Raw genomic sequence first — 18,167 nt, forward strand, 5'->3', positions numbered from 1 at the left:
GATATTTTGGATAGCTCTCTGTTATTGATTTCTAATTTAATTCCTTTGTACATATAATGTACACCATGAATCCTTTTAAATGTATTTAGAGTTGTTCTGTGGCACAAAATAATAAGTATCTTATTAAATGTATTGTGTACACTTAAAGAGACTGTATTTTGCTAATGGTGAAAGTATCATGTTCTAAAGAATTTATTAGATTGATAGCGTTTAAGTCTTCTCTATCTGATTTTCTCATTTACTAAGATGGGAGTATCAAAATATCTAATTCCCACTGTGGACTTGTCTCTTTATCCTTGCAATTCTATCAGGTTTTGTTTTGTGTATTTTGAAACTATATTCACAAGTAAATACATGTTTCTGATTTTTTATGTCCTCTTAATGAATTAACCTTTTAATTCTAGTAAAATGACTTTATTCCCAGTAATAGTCTTGCTCTGAAATATACTTTGTCTAATATTAACAGCCACTCCAACTGCCTTTTGATTAGTGTTAGCATGGTATATCTTTGCCCAAGCTTCTTGCTTTAAATCAATTTAGTTTTTATGTTTGTTTTACATTTAAAGTGGGTTTCTTTGGGCACCTGGGTGGCTCAGTTGGTTAAGCATCTGATCTCCAGGTCCTGGAATGGAGCCCCACATCCAGCTTCCTGCTCAGCAGGGAGTCTGCCACACCCTTTCCTTCTACCCCTCCCCCAACTCGTGCTCATGCGCACACACACACTCTCTCAATTAAATAAAATTTTTTTTTAAGTGGGTTTCTTTAAAATAGACAGCATATAGTTGGGTCTTTTATTTTTTTCATTTAATCCGACAATCTCTGCCTACTAAATGCAGTGTCTAGATCATACAGATTTAGTAAGATTACTTATATTTTTATTATATTTTTATTTAAATCTACCACCATGATATTTGTTTTATATTTATCTCATCTCTTTGCTCCTTTACCCTTCTTTTCTGTTTACTTTTGGATGTTTTTAAAAGACTTCATTTTTCTCTGTTGTATTATTAGCAAGAATTTTTTTTAACTTAAGTTTATAATATGCATCTTTAACTTATCATAGTCTGCTTTCATTTGATATTATATCACTTTATGTACAGTCCAAGAACTTTATCACCATGTACTTTAATTTCTCCTCTTCCAATCTCTGTGCCACTTTTTTTTTCCACACACATTACTAATACATATCTTATAAGTCCCATACATTATCATTATTACTGTCTGAACTGTCAATTATCTTGTAAAGATATTTAAGTAATAACAAAAATTCCTAAATATTTACTCGCATACCCTTTGGAGATCTTCAGTCCAATAAAAATACATACATATGTGCATCAAAAAACAAGTACAAGAATGTTATTAATTGCAATGGCCCTGAACTGTGAAATACCAAATGTTCATTAACAGTAGAAAGAATAACAAATTTTGGAATATTCGAGGCAATTATATATTTCATTGCAATGAAAAGTAAAAGAATAAACTACTGTTATTAGTTACAATAAGGATGTCTTTTACGAACTTCATGTTGAGTGAAATATTCTAGACACAAAAGAGCATATGTAGTTTTACTCCATTGGTTTGAATCTAATATCAAGAAAACTAGTTTACTGTGATGGAAAATCAGAATCTGGTTACCTTTAGGAGTTAGGAGATACCTGAATGAAAGCACAAGAGATGATTCTAAGAGCTCTAGTGATGTATATATCTTGATCTAGCTGACAACGGTTACAGAAATGCATGAACAAAACAAACAAAGAGAATGGCTGCATTAAAACTATCAACAATAAAAAATAAATGGGTATTTTTCACAGGTGAAAAACAGTAACAAAAATCTCTGGCCTTTTTCAGGCAGCATAAAGTTTAAAACAACAACAACAAACTTTTGTATTGGATGCCATAAAAATGTTAACTTCTACATTTAAAAAAATACTCTGAAAACTCAGACAGGCAAGTGATGCACTGGTTTTAAAAATATTACAACATATCCAGGGGCGCCTGGGTGGCTCAGTTGGCTGGGCGACTGCCTTCGGCTCAGGTCATGATCCTGGAGTCCCTGGATCGAGTCCCGCATCGGGCTCCCTGCTCGGCGGGGAGCCTGCTTCTCCCTCTGACCCTCCCCCCTCTCATTTGCTGTCTCTCTCATTCTCTCTCTCTCAAATAAATAAATAAAATCTTTAAAAAAAAAAAAAAAAAAATTACAACATATCCTTAAGATATAATGACTTTCCTACAAATAAAGAAAAAAAATGAATATGATAATAGAAAAACAGACATTAGCTATGGCCAGACAATTCAGAATATAAAAAATATGAATGGTCGACCAACCTATGAAAATTGTGTTTATAGAAAAAGGAATGCATTAGAAAACATAATGGGCACCATTTGTAGCTCATCAAAAATGCTGAAGATATTTTAAAGATAACAATATCTTTAAGAGTGAGGGAATAGGGGGACCTGGGTGGCTCAGTCGGTTAAGCATCCAACTCTTAGTTTCGGTTCAGGTCATGATCTCGTGGGTGGTGGGATGGAGCTTTGACGTGGCTCCAACGCTAGGGGAGTCTGCTTGAAAGATTCTCTCCTTCTGCCCCTCCCACTGTGTCCCTGCATGCATGAGCTTCCCCCCTCCCTCCAAAATAAATAAATAAATAAATCTTTAGGGAAAAAAAAAGAGTGAGGGAATAAAGTACTCTTCCTGTTGATCAGAGAATAAACTGGTACAACTTTCTGGAAATTAATTCACAAAAGCCTTTAAAAAGATCTACTCATTTTAATATATGAATCCTTTTTATAGGAATTTATCTAAAAAAAATAAATACACTCATCAATATTTACTATAGTGACCTTAGAAGTGAAAAGGGGAGCAAAGCAATACATGCAGAAAATCCCATTTTCAGAAAAAAGCCTTTTTTTTTTTAAGATTTTTACTTATTTATTCATGAGAGACAGAGACAGAGAGAGAGAGAGGCAGAGGCAGAGGGAGAAGCAGGCTTCCCACCAAGCAAGGAGCCCGATGTGGGGCTTAATCCCAGAACCCTGGGACCATGACCTGAGACGAAGGCAGAGCCTAATTGACTGAGCCACCCAGGGGCCCCCCAAAAATGCATTTATATACATATGAAAAATATCTGAAGAGATCAAACTAAAATGTAAATAAAGATAATACCTGGGGTAGGGAGGATATGCATACGTTATAATGTTCTTCATTTTTTTTCTATTTATTTGTTTTACTTTTTAAAAATAACTTGACTTCTTTAAAATTCTGTAACATGGCCCTTAATTTATATTTTTGAAAGTTATAAATATATTTAAACGAGCATATATAATGAGAAAATTTTTGCAATAACTATTGCAATAACGAATGATTCCATGATTCCAGTGCCAACCTAGAGGACTGCTAACCAGGCCATTTATTTGCCTAATCCAACTAAGTCCAGTTAGTTGACAATATTTAGAAAGCTGAAAAAAAAAATCTTCAGGGTTGCAGCTGTTTCTCTCTCAGAAGTGAAGGAAAGAAACCCTATCATCCTTTCCTTGAGGAGACTGCTGTTTTCTTGAGACTCAGCTAGCCAAGGCATGTAGACCAGAACTAGTTCAGTCTTTGAGCTCTCAGCAATAATTTGTCTTCTGCATCTTTTACTACTGAAAGATTTGAGGCAGAATTCTGGCTATTTTATAACCAAATCGGCAAAACTAACCAAATTCTCCAGTTTGTGTTTGTGAGAAAAGCCTGCAATAACTTTCTCATGACACATCTTTGATTTTAGAATCCATTTAGAACGTGATGACGTTCAGACTGAAAGAACCAATTTCTTTCCTCTCTTAACTTTACCCCAATATGTGATGAAATGTGGCCAAGAGAAATGGCTTATCTAACCTCTGGATGAATGAAAACTATTTTGTCCTGTGGCGACTTGAGAGCTGTTTTACATTTAGAGTTTATTTCAGAGAGTGGCAGTTAGCAAAAGCTCTACACACACAATAGGCCTTTATCTTGTTTCTCTAGATCAATAGTTTTCAAAGTGTGATCCCTGGAGCAGCGGCACTGTTAGAAATGCAAATTCTTGGGCTCTACTCTACTACTGAATCAGAAATTTCAGGATCAGGGCACAGCAGTCAGTTAGATAACAAGCCACCTAGAAGATTCCAATGCATACAAAGTTTGAGTATGACTGCTCTAGATGGTCTTTGATGCAGATTCTCAAAGAACAGAATGACAGCATGGCTAATATCTAAAGGAAGAATTTTCTTGCAGGATGAATTTGTATAAATTTTAAAGCACTGTTGGCTATTTATTATCTCTGAAAGGTGAAAATTCTGACATTAATCAGAATTCTTAGGATAAATAAACAACATATTGACATTTCGGAAGCAAAACCATACGTCAATGTGTTCCTATTTAGCACGGAGCATGTTGAAGACAGCAAAATCCTATTAAAAGAAACTTGGTCTTGTTTATCTTCTATTACACACTGTCACATAATATCCCTATGTACATTCATTAATTTGGACTCACCCTAATACCTAAGCCCTGAAACCTTGGCATTCACCAACACTAACATAATCAGAATGTTCTCCTATCATTACCATACAGCTCAAAAATTAGAGTTTAAGATTATCACATTAAGCAACTCAGAAATAGAGGATAGAGGTGAAGAATATGGAGGCACTCATTGCCAAAGATAATAGAAATCTTCAAATTATCAATTTAGCTGTACTGAGTCTACATTCTACAGCAAGGATGTTTTCTGGAAAGGAGTAAAATTTGACAAGAGATTTGTATCAATTTAATCACACAGGAAAAATATATCAGCAGGAATGATGAATAGAGCCATTTCTGTTCCAGAGTAATCTCTGGGCTCTTTAAACAAAATATGAATACATCCTCTCTTTAATCTTTAATGCTTCAGTTATCTGTTGCAACTATCTATTTATTTTCCTCAGAAATCAGCAATTTGGACAAGACTCTGTGGGGCCAGCTCATCTCTGTTCTACACGGGATCAGCTAGAATGGCTTGAATCCTGAGAGCTGGAGTGAGTGCAGAGCTCATTTACTCATCTAATCTAATTAAGACTGATCCTCACTGTTGGTTGAGGATTTAACTGCGATTGTTGGTCCAATACTTACCCATGTCTTCTAAAGTGGCTTGGGCGAGCAATGTGAGAAAGAGCCAGGTAGAAATCCCTACTATCTTTTGAAGCCCAGCCTCTGAAGTCAAAGGCTGGCAAGACTTCTGCTATATCCTATTAATCAGAGAATTCACCATCCTCCCTAGGATCAAGGGAAGAGGAAAGAGTCTCCACTTCTTGTTGGTGAGCGCCAAGGTTCTGGAGAGAATGGAAGACAAGATACATAGCTAGCTGTGACCACTTTTGCAAAATCCAGTGTGTCACAGTCCTCTGGCCACAATAATTCACATTCCTTCCTGAGATGTTAGACTGAGCCCCCAGATGATTCTTTTTTTTTTATTATTAAAGACTGTATTTGTTTATTTATTTGAGAGAGAAAAAGAAAGAGAGAGAGAGAGCGATCAGGGGGAGGAGCAGAGGGAGGAGACAAGCAGATTCTGTGCTGAGCACAGAGCCCAACATGGGGCTCCCTCTCATGACCCTGAGATCATGAACTGAGCCAAAATCAAGAGTTGGATGCTTAACCAACTAAGGCACCCAGGCGCCCCAAGTCCTCAGATGATTCTAGTCTCTAGTCTTAGAGCTGACACAGCTGATTCTAAGTGGGACAAAAGAAAGCTATCCCCAGTGAGTCCTGCCCAAGCTGCACATTTATTACCAAAGTAAATGTTGTTTTTGTTTTAAGCCATACAGTTTGGATTGGTTTCTTATGTAGCAGTGGACAAGTAGAGATGACACAGATTCTCAACTTTTTCCCTGGCTAAACGCAGGTGAGAAACCCAATGACACAAGAGACACTGTTCAACTCAACCAGATGTTTAAAGACAGACAGACTGGTTCTCCAGCTCTATCTAATTCATTTGGGTTTTTTCCAGAAAGCATTTTACAATAAAGGCAAGTGAGAGTTATATCATTATTGTGGTAACCCTGAATTCATCTAAATTTATACAAAAATAATGCTACAAATTTTGTCACCTTCCCTATCATTTGGGACATACCTCATGATTGATCACACTCTACAACAAGAAGTAGACTGGAAGCCACTGTCCTATATACATTCTTAGGGGTGAAAGTTGCTTCAAAAAAGTTTAACAAATGGTTACAAAATTAACAAACAGAAAACCCGACTTTTGTTATTTCTGTCTTTCAAGAATGGTTAACCTACCGTAACTCGCTACTGGCTGATCACGTTCATATAAAAGGAATGGGAAATGGAAGGATTATCAATAAGCAACTTTTGCTGTTCATGCTGAGAGGATGTGGAGAAATTATCAGTCACTCTCTCTTGTCATTAGACACCTGGCCCAGCGGGCAAGTTCTTCATAATACAGTGATCACACTTCTCACTGTGCTCAACAGAATCTCACCATTCCATCTGATTTCACATTCTTCCCACAACAGAATTTTGAATGATAACTGACATGGTCATTATATTCTTAAGTAATGTGCTCAGAAAATAACTTGTGGGTTTTTCGATGGGGTATGTTTTCCGATGTCTCTGGACAAGTCTCTGGAACAATTTCTAAGAGAATGGATCTGGATAATGTATTTTATGTCCTAACAAGATAGTCCCAATCTGGAATCAAGACATGGGAATCATGTTTGCCCTGGATTCATCATGTTACACCCTGTTAGCTGTCCTCTTAACAATCTGATTCCCTGCCAGTTATAACACTACATCTGTTGGTTACAGCTGGGCAGTAAGTAGAATTTTCACTAAAAGCACTCAGCATAGTTTTCCAATGGTCTCCACTGGCACTTTAAATTCAGTTTCTAAGTTCTTGTAAAATTAATTTGCTTGCTCAGGATTTCATACTTCCTTTATCCCAGTATGCAGGGAAGCTGTAGCAAGAAAGTCTATGCCCAAGTTTCTGCTGATTGAGAAACTCTACCTTCCACCTAGCCCAGCTGCCTTGCAAAAGAGCCCTAACTATGCCACTTCCATTAAAACACCTTACCCGACTGCCTATTAAGTCATCTCCACAATCAAAACATTTTTGAGTTTTCTATCAGGAACATAGGTTCTGATCATTAAGTCATCACACTTGAAGCTTTCATACCATTCATAAAATTTTTCTTGGTCTAAAAACAAAGCCCCAAACAGGTTACGATCACTGTAAAATGGAAAATCTGAAACATTAAAATAAGGAACATAGTACACACAGTTCTCAAAACAAAGCCAGGGTCCTGGTTTTAACCTGCAAAGTATACATACTTTGCACAAATGAAAAGGCACAGGATCCCCAGTGCTCTGGTCTAGGGCCATAAATAAAGGCTGTATTACATAGATAAAAGCAGAGCCTGGTTTCCCTATCCACCTGGAATACCCAAAAGATCAGAAGGTCAGTTCTGGTCTCTGAGGTCCAAAATCATCAATTATGAAAAGTCTCTCACTTTAGGATAACTTTTTTTTTCATCAATCTCCACAAACCTGGAAGCACTGAATATCAAAGTTTATAAGATACATATCTCTGAGTTGCTCACAAATATATAAAGCATACTTGTATGTGCAAATATGTATGCACAGGTATTTGATAATACCTAACACCATCTCTCAATATTTTGTGAAACAAAACCAAGCCATCATTTGCATTCATAATGGAGCTCCTCTCTTTCTCACAAAAATAGGGCTTTTCAAATAAAAGGTACAACATTCCCAGGAAGTAGACCCCTGCCAATCACCTAGTACATTTGTCCTTTTAAGCACACTTCCAACTGAGAGAGTTGAGTTTGAGCATTAATGGAATGTTCTTCTACAAGCTTTATCATCTATTTGCCTCAGAAGACTGTAGCCCTAAGGATCATTTATTGTAAATGGCCTCTTCCTCATTACCTAGCACAAAATGAAGAGATGTAAGTTTGGAACATCTGTCTGAGTGACCAGAATGGAAGTTTATAAAGTAAACTGGGTAAAAAGCTTTCAAGGCTGGGCCACAGGTATCCAGAAAGCCTGTTATGGCTGGGATGGCCTGCCTTGTATTCTCATAGCCCTGCACCCTGTTCCTTAAATTTATGTATAGGATTCCCTAACGTGCTCTCAAGTGCTAATTGTTTAACCAATATTTTTATTATCATCTGTAGGGAAACCATCACAGGGTCTTAGGACTCCCCTCCACCTGTAAATGATCTCTTCTTCTTGTCTTGTCATTCTTAGTACAACAGCAAAGAGCTAGAAGCACAGAAAAAGGCTTTTCTCCTGGGAGAGCAGAATTAAAATATAAGTTACAGTTCTTGCCCAGCAGCTGTGGGGATGAAAGAAAGCTGCTGTTGAAGAAGAAACAGCACAGACACAATACTAGGGAGATCTGCTGTTCCCAAAGATAGTCTTTTCAGAAGCATTTTATCACAGTCCTTCCTTTCTCACATCTCAGTGATAAATAAATACCAGATGCCACAGGTGTGATAAAGACATTAGAGTCCAGAAAACAATCAGTGAAGTGACATGCAATATTGTCTATGCAGCTCCCACCAAATGCAGCTGCAGGAGACAGAGGAATCATAAAACTGATCAAAAAAATCCCTTTAAAAAGAATGTAATGCACCACTTCTTAGAGGAGAACTGAGACCTTTTGGGCCCAGGACCCAAGAAGCTAGAGAGAAAGCATGACCTAGGGAAATGATTCCTAGAACAGCTCGAGAAGAGAGTCCTGGTTAGCAAAGCACAGGAAGCTGAGCCTGTCACTGATCACTGAACGTAAATTGTCTGACAAAGGATTATCATGTCTTTTTCAAACTATCCAAGATGTTGTCTATTTTATATCCAATATACAAATGTATGAGATGGAAACAGGAAGAGGAATGATGTGAACAGTAGTCAGACTCAAGCAGCCACAGTAGCCAAGACTAAAGGCACTGACCTGAAAAGCTCCAATCATCATCATCTTCATTGAAGAGACATCACTATAAGAGAGCCATCCTAGTGAGGACCAGCGAGGCGAAGGATGCCCCAGAGCACAATCAGCACCGAAGCTGGCATGCTGCTTCTCAAGAACTATGGGTTGAGGATTTTGCCAATCCATGGAGAGAAATCCAAATTGAAAGAGAACACATATGCATAATGGGCTTATGCATGTGTCCATTCATTTATGGTCATTTTTAATTTATTAGAAAAAAACACAAAATAAACTGGATCTGCATATGTGTGTGTATAGATAGCTCCTAAATACTGGCCTGTGTGTGTGTGTGTGTGTGTGTGTGTGTGTGTGTGTGTGTGTGACAGAGAGAGAGACAGACAAAGAGACAGAGAGAGTGATAGCTCCTAAATACTGGCTTAAGGGCTCTTCTGGATTTCTCTGAAAAGAGTGAGTTTGTTGACTAGGACAAGTGTCTCCAACTTTACATATATATTCCTCTCATCTAGCAAATCACATCACCTCAGAGAGACCACTCATGGTCTGCACAAGCTCAAGAAATGCCCAAGGACACAACAATTTCACAGGTTTTCCATTTTTACTGCCTTGGAAAACGCCAAGCACAGAATCTTTTTCAAGACTCAGGGGCCTTGCTTTGCCCTCAGTGCCTCTCAGGCCCATTTACCCACTTCTACTGGGTATGAGCACAACTAGTGGGTAGATCAGGGCATGGCTAAAAACACTCAATGCCTTCAAATCAATTATGTTTTATTTAATCACATACTTCCATCCATTCCAGAACAGTGTTGGGTATAGTCTTTCTAGACTGAAAAATACCACCTAATCTTCTTATTTTCTGAAAGAACTCCCAGAGAATGACTTTATTTCCAGGGCTTTAAATTTCATAATACTGTAACATTAGATAGAAAAAAATAGTCAGGGGAACTACATAAATTATTGATTATTTTGCTAAGGAAGCACATTTAAAATTTCCCAGCTTTATTATTCTCTCTTCATTTTATTATTTTTCAAAATGATTTTTTTTTAACTAAAAGAAAGGTATAATCTGAACATACAAACAAGAAAATAATTTAGGATTAGAAAGACTTACTGTATTTCCTTAACTTAACTCCATTTGTCATTTAAGTCCCTTTAAGCCACGTTGACACTCATCGGCCAAACTGAAGTGAGCGAGTTCCCTCACAGGTCAAGTACAAAAGCACGAAGCTAGGAAGACATTGGTGTGGACAGACTATTGTATTTTCCTGAAGATTCTGATGGATAAGAGATGAGAATGAGAAACAAACATCAGACATCTGAGAACTGTCTGGACAACTGAGAACCAACAGAGAGATGTGCCTTTTTTCTGTTGTTTTGCTTAAGGCATTTACAGTGGTCTTTAAAACAACACAAACAAAACATCCATATTACCAAGCACGTACTAATTTGACCCAGAAATACTCTCATACAAGTATACACACAAGATATTGATACTGAAAACCTAAACCTTTCCCAGGGCTGTTTCTATATTTAAAATAAGACTCATATTTAACAAATAAAATTTTCAACTCATTCACAGTTGCCCCATTTCACATTCCCAGTTGCACATGCGACAGAAAAGAACATTGTGTTCTTCACAAGATCATTTCAAATTGTTAGGCACGCACTGGAATTGAGTTATCATGCTGACTTGATTTACTTCTACAACTCCTGCATCCATCAAGCCAGAGGGTATAATTAGAAGGAAGATATTCTTAAGTATTAAAAGTGTTATCATTGCAAACCAGGTAGAGGGGAAGTGATTAGCAGGGCTGGACAGCTCTATCAAGGAGGCATCAGTGCAAATTCCCAGGATGCCAAAACATGAGGCAGAATTTTTAGAGACGACTAACATTTACTTTCCATACTTCCTGAGAAAAGTACAAAAGACACGGGTACCTAAAATGTCCTCAAATTATCTTCTGAGGGAAGTTATTCCTGGTTATAGCCAATTTCTTTCCTCTTCTGGTGCTTATGCTTACTTCAGGTAAACTAATTCTATGTTTGTTTCCAGATTGTATTATTCTTGATTTGGGGGAAAAAAGCATTACTTTTTGTGAGATGTTCAGCTAGAGTTTTCCCTTCATTTTAGCTCAATGGTTTTCCTCATCTTTATTAGATTAGAAAATTCACTAGCTACATGCCATCAGCCACACTTTACAAATTCAAGCCCCCTGAAACTTCAAGGAAGTCCTGGATCCACCTACCAACCCAGTGCCATGAAGAAGTAGGGTAACCTTCTGTTCAACCAAACCACGAGATCATAGAGTTGCCAACATTCACAGGGATCAGTAACAGAATACCAGCATCTGACCTTTACTTCCAGCTCCAATCCAAAGCCCAGCAGAGAACTTCTAGCCGAGATGGGCAGAAAGTCAGCCCTCTGATACAAACCTCCTGCTTCCAACACATAGCAACAATAGGGAAAACAGACAAAGAAACGCCCCCCCCAAACACATAGGCAGACTAAAAATGTAGCTAAGTTCTGCTTATAAAAAGAAATGCTGAAAGCAAAGCTATACCAAAGTTCTATTGGGCAAACAGCTGCTATGGCAAAATAATGGGAGACAGAGTAGTATTTTGGGAAAATTATTAATAGAGATAAGGAGGAATACTTTCTAATAAAAATGACTTATTCCACCAATGAGTTCTAAAAAGTATGAACTTACTTGCCACAAGGAAAAAATAGAATCTCAACATAAATAGAAAAAAATCTGACAGAATAATAAGGAAGAATTAACTAATCCACACTATCAATATTTTTTTTATTATGTTATATTAATCACCATCCATTACAACATTAGTTTTTGATGTAGTGTTCCATGATTCATTATTTGCATATAACACCCAGTGCTCCATGCAGAACGTGCCCTCTTTAATACCCATCACCAGGCTAACCAATCCTCCCACTCCCCTCCCCTCTAGAACCCTCAGTTTGTTTTTCAGAGTCCATTGTCTCTCATGGTTCATCTCCCCCTCCAATATCCCCCCCTTCATTCTTCCCCTCTTGCTATCTTCTTCTTCTTCTTCTTCTTCTTTTTTTAACATATAATGTATTATTTGTTTCAGACGTACAGATCTGTGATTCAACAGTCTTGCACAATTCACAGCACTCACCATAGCACATACCCTCCCCAATGTCTATCACCCAGCCACCTGATCCCTCCCACCCCCCACCACTCCAGCAACCCTCAGTTTGTCTCCTGAGATTAAGAATTCCTCATATCAGAGAATCACGTCTTTCTCTGACTGACTTATTTCACTCAGCATAACACTCTCCAGTTGCATCCACGTTGTTGCAAATGGCAAGATTTCATTCCTTTTGATGGCTGCATAATATTCCATTGTGTATATACACCACATCTTCTTTATCCATTCATCTGTCGATGGACATCTTGGCTCTTTCCACAGTTTGGCTATTGTGGACATTGCTGCTATAAACATCGGGGTGCACGTACCCCTTCGGATCCCTACATTTGTATCTTTGGGGTAAATACCCAGTAGTGCAATTGCTGGATGCTATGGTAGCTCTACTTTCAAATTTTTGAAGAACCTCCATACTGTTTTCCAGAGTGGCTGCACCAGCTTGCATTCCCACCAACAGTGTAGGAGGGTTCCCCTTTCTCCGCATCCCCGCCAACATCTGTCGTTTCCTGATTTGTTAATTTTAGCCATTCTGACTGGTGTGAGCTAGTATCTCATTGAGGTTTTGATTCGGATTTCCCTGATGCTGAGCGATGTTGAGCACTTTTTCATGTGTCTGTTGGCCATTTGGATGTCTTCTTTGGAAAAATGTCTGTTCATGTCTTCTGCCCATTTCTTGATTGGATCATTTGTTCTTTGGGTGTTGAATTTAGGATACTAGCCCTTTGTCTGATATGTCATTTGCAAATATCTTCTCCCATTCTGTCTGTTGTCTTTTGGTTTTGTTGACTCTTTCTTTTGCTGTGCAAAAGTGCTTTATCTTGATCAGGTCCCAATAGTTCATTTTTGCCCTTGCATCCCTTGCCTTTGGCAATGTTTCTAGGAAGAAGTTGCAGTGGCTGAAGTTGAAGAGGTTGCTGCCTGTTTCTCCTTTAGGATTTTGATGGACTCCTGTCTCACATTTAGGTCTTTCAACCATTTTGAGTCTGTTTTTGTGTGTGGTGTAAGGAAATGGTCATTTCATTCTTCTGCATGTGGCTGTCCAATTTTCCCAACACCATTTGTTGAAGAGACTGTCTTTTTTCCATTGGACATTCTTTCCTGCTTTGTCAAAGATTAGTTGACCATATAGTTGAGGGTCCATTTCTGGGCTCTCTATTCTGTTCCTTTGATCTATGTGTCTGTTTTTGTGCCAGTACCAGACTGTCTTGATGATGACAGATTTGTAATAGAGCTGGAAGTCCAGAATTGTGATGCCACCAGCTTTGCTTTTCTTTTTCAACATTCCTCTGGCCATTCGGGGTCTTTTCTGGTTCCATACAAATTTTAGGATTATTTGTTCCAGCTCTGTGAAAAAAGTGGATGGTATTTTGATGGGGATTGCATTGAATGTGTAGATTGCTCTAGGTAGCATTGACATCTTTACAATATTTGTTCTTCCAATCCATGAGCACAGAACATTTTTCCATTTCTTTGTATCTTCCTCAATTTCTTTCATGAGTATTTTATAGTTTTCTGAGTACAGATCCTTTGCCTCTTTGGTTAGATTTATTCCTAGGTATCTTATGGTTTTGGGTGCAATTGTAAATGGGATCGACTCCTTAATTTCTCTTTCTTCTGTCTTGTTGTTGGTGTATAGGAGTGCCATTGATTTCTGTGCATTGATTTTATATCCTGCCACTTTACTGAATTCCTGTATGAGTTCTAGCAGTTTTCGGGTGGAGTCTTTTGGGTTTTCCACATAAAGTATCATATCATCTGCAAAGAATGAGAGTTTGACTTCCTCTTTGCCGATTTGGATGCCTTTCATTTCTTTTTGTTGTCTGATTGCTGTGGGTAGGACTTCTAATACTATGTTGAATAGCAGTGGTGATAGTGGACATCCCTGTCACGTTCCTGACCTTAGGAGGAAGCTCTCAGTTTTTCCCCATTGAGAATGATATTCGCTGTGGGTTTTTCATAGATGGCTTTTATGATATTGAGGTATGTACCCTCTATCCCTATACTCTGAAGAGTTTTGATCAAGAAAGGATGCTGTACTTTGTCAGATGCTTTTTCTGCATCTATTGAGAGGATCATATGGTTCTTGTTCTTTCTTTTATTAAGGTATTGTATCATATTGATTGATTTGCAGATGTTGAACCAACCTTGCAGCCCAGGGATAAATCCCACTTGGTCATGGTGAATAATCCTTTTAATGTACTGTTGGCTCCTATTGGCTAGTATTTTGGTGAGAATTTTTGCATCCATGTTCGTCAAGGATATTGGTCTGTAATTCTCCTTTTTGATGGGGTCTTTGTCTGGTTTGAGGATCAAGAAAATGGTGGCCTCATAAAACGAGTTTGGAAGTTTTCCTTCCATTTCTATTTTTTGGAACAGTTTCAGAAGAATAGGTATTAATTCTTCTTTAAATGTTTGGTAGAATTCCCCTGGGAAGCCATCTGGCCCTGGGCTCTTGTTTGTTGTGAGATTTTTGATGACTGCTTCAATTTCCTTAGTGGTTATAGGCCTGTTCAGGTTTTCTATTTCCTCCTGGTTCAGTTTTGGTAGTTGATACATCTCTAGGAATGCATCCATTTCTTCCAGATTATCTAATTTCCTGGCACAGAGTTGCTCATAATATGTTCTTATAATTGTTTGTATTTCTTTGGTGTTGGTTGTGACCTCTTTCATTCATGATTTCATTTATTTGAGTCATTTCTCTTTTCTTTTTGATAAGTCTGGCCAGGGGTTTATCAATCTTACTAATTCTTTCAAAGAACCAGCTCCTAGCCTCATTGATCTGTTCTACTGTTCTTTTGGTTTCTATTTCATTGATTTCTGCTCTAATCTTTATTATTTCTCTTCTCCTGCTGGGTTTAGGCTTTATTTGCTGTTCTTTCTCCAGCTCCTTTAGATGTAGGGTTAGGTTGTGTATTTGAGACCTTTCCTGTTTCTTGAGAAAGGCTTGTATTGCTATATACTTTTCTCTTAGGACCGCCTTCGCTGCATCCCAAAGATTTTGAACAGTTGTGTTTTCATTTTCATTTGTTTCCATGAGTTCTTTTAATTCTTCTTTAATTTCCTGGTTGACTCATTCATTCTTCAGTAGGATGCTCTTTAGCCTCCATGTATTTGAGTTCTTTCCAGCTTTCCTCTTGTGATTAAGTTCTAGTTTCAAAGCATTGTGGTCTGAAAATATGCAGGGAATGATCCCAATCTTTTGGTACCAGTTGAGACCTGATTTGTGACCTAGGATGTGATGTATTCTGGAGAATGTTCCATGGGCACTAGAGAAGAATGTGTATTCTGTTGCTTTGGGATGGAATGTTCTGAATATATCTGTGAAGTCCATTTGGTCCAGTGTGTCATTTAAAATCTTTATTTCTTGTTGACCTTTTGCTTAGATGATCTGTCCATTTCAGTGAGGGGGGTGTTAAAGTCCCCCACTATTATTGTATTGCTGTCGATGTGTTTCTTTGCTTTTGTTATTAATTGCCTTATATAATTGGCTGCTCCCATGTTAGGGGCATAGATATTTACAATTGTTAGATCTTCTTGTTGGACAGACCCTTTAAATAGGATATAGTGTCCTTCCTCATCTCTTATTACAGTCTTTGGTTTAAAATCTAGTATGTCTGATATAAGGATTGCCACCCCAGCTTTTTTTGGTGTCCATTAGCATGGTAAATGGTTTTCCACCCCGTCAGTTTCAATCTGGGCGTGTCTTTGGGTCTAAAATGAGTCTCTTGCAGACAGCATATCGATGGGTCTTGTTTTTTAATCCAATCTGATAGCCTGTGTCTTTTGATTGGGCCATTTCGCCCATTTACATTCAGGGTAACTATTGAAAGATATGAATTTAGTGCCATTGTATTGCCTGTAAGGTGACTGTTACTATATATTGTCTGTGTTCCTTTCTGGTCTATGTTGCTTTTAGGCTCTCTCTTTGCTTAGAGGACCCCTTTCAAGATTTCTTGTAGGGCTGGTTTTGTGTTTGCAAATTCCTTTAGTTTTTGTTTGTCCTGGAAGCTTTTTATCTCTCCTTCTATTTTCAATGACAGCCTAGCTGGATATAGTATTCTTGGCTGCATATTTTTCTCATTTAGTGCTCTGAATATATCATGCCAGTCCTTTCTGGTGTGCCAGCTCTCTGTGGATAGGTCTGCTGCCAATCTAATGTTTCTACCATTGTAGGTTACATATCTCTTGTCCTGAGCTGCTTTCAGGATTTCCTCTTTGTCTCTGAGACTTGTGAGTTTTACTATTAGATGTGGGGGTCTTGACCCATTTTTACTGATTTTGAGGGGGGTCTCTGTGCCTCCTGGATTTTGATGCCTCTTTCCTTCCCCAAATTAGGGAAGTTCTCTGCTATAACTTGCTCCAATATACCTACTGCCCCTCTCTCGTTCTTCTTCTTCTGGGATCCCAATTATTCTAATGTTGTTTCATCTTATGGTATCGCTTATCTCTCGAATTCTGCCCTCATGATCCAGTAGTTGTTTATCTTTTTCTCAGCTTCTTTATTTTCCATCATTTGGTCTTCTATATCACTAATTCTCTCTTCTGCCTCATTTATCCTAGCAGTTAGAGCCTCCATTTTTTATTGCACCTCATTAATAGCCTTTTTGATTTCAACTTGGCTAGATTTTAGTTCTTTTATTTCTCCAGAAAGGGTTTCTCTAATAACTTCCATGCTTTCTTCAAGCCCAGCTAGTATCTTTAAAATCATCATTCTCAACTCTAGTTCTGACATTGTACTAATGTCTGTATTGATTAGGTCCCTGGCAGTCAGGACTGCCTCTTGTTCTTTTCGTTGAGGTGATTTTTTCCGTCTTGTCATTTTGTCCAGAGTAGAATAGATGAATGAGAGAACAAAATGCTAACAGGGTAACAACGTCCCCAGAAAATATACACTAAACAAATCAGAAAAGACCTGAAACCGGGGGAAAAGAAAGGGAAAGAAAGAAAAAAGAAAAAGAAAAAAAGAAGAAGAAGATAAAAACAAACAAAAAACGGAATATGATCAAATATGATCAGGCTGGTGCATAGATTAGTGTCACACACTAGATTTTGGGCGTATTTTGTCTGTTAGAAGAAAGTGCCTCCCAAAATTTTAAAGAAAGAAAAGCTTGTATATGTACAAAAATAAGGGTTAATACGATGAAGAGATGGAATATGACTGTAAAGATGAAAATTGTAAAAGATTTTATAAAAAGAATTGATAAGATAAGAAGTTGGTTGAAAAAAGAAAGAAGAGGATTTAAAAAAAAGGGAGAGAATGTGATCAGGCAGGAGACTAGAACAAAGCCATACACTAGAGATTTAGGGTATATTTTGATCTGTTAGAGAAACTGTATCCCAAAATTTTAAAGAGAGAACAACATATATATATCAAAAATAAGGGTAACTACTATGAAGGGATAGAGTATGACTCTAAAAATGAAAAATAAAAAATATTTTTTAAAAAAGGGATTGATAAGATGTTGGTTAAAAAAGGATAAAAGAAAAATTTAAAAAAAAGACAGTTAAAAAAAAATTAACTTGGAAAGACTAAAGTATCAGGGGGAAAAATATCATGAATTCTATGTGCAGTATTCCCCTAGCGCTTGAGTTCTGCCGTTCTCATTGATCGGTAAACTTGGTCTTGGCTGGCTGCTCTTGCTGATCTTCTGGGGGAGGGGCCTGTTGCCGTGGTTCCCAAATGTCTTTGCTGGAGGCGGAATTGCCACGCCCTTGCCCGGTCCGGGCTAAGTAATCTGCTTGGGTTTGCTCTCGGGAGCTTCTGTTCCCTGCAAGCTTTCCATCCAGCTTTGGAGGACGAGAGTGAAAATGGCGGCCTCCCAATCTCCGACCCGGAGGAGCTGTGTACTCGGGCCCCACTCCTCAGTGCGCCCCCAGAGAAAAGCAGTCAGTCACTCCCATCTCCCCGGTCTCCGGTGGCACTCCGTGCTCACCCGGCCTGTGACCGAGCGTTTCTATCTCTGGCATCCGACCCCGTGTGGAGTCTCCAAACCCAGCAGATCC

The sequence above is a fragment of the Halichoerus grypus genome, chromosome 2, assembly GCF_964656455.1.
Source record: "Halichoerus grypus chromosome 2, mHalGry1.hap1.1, whole genome shotgun sequence".
Taxonomy (NCBI): Eukaryota; Metazoa; Chordata; class Mammalia; order Carnivora; family Phocidae; genus Halichoerus; species Halichoerus grypus.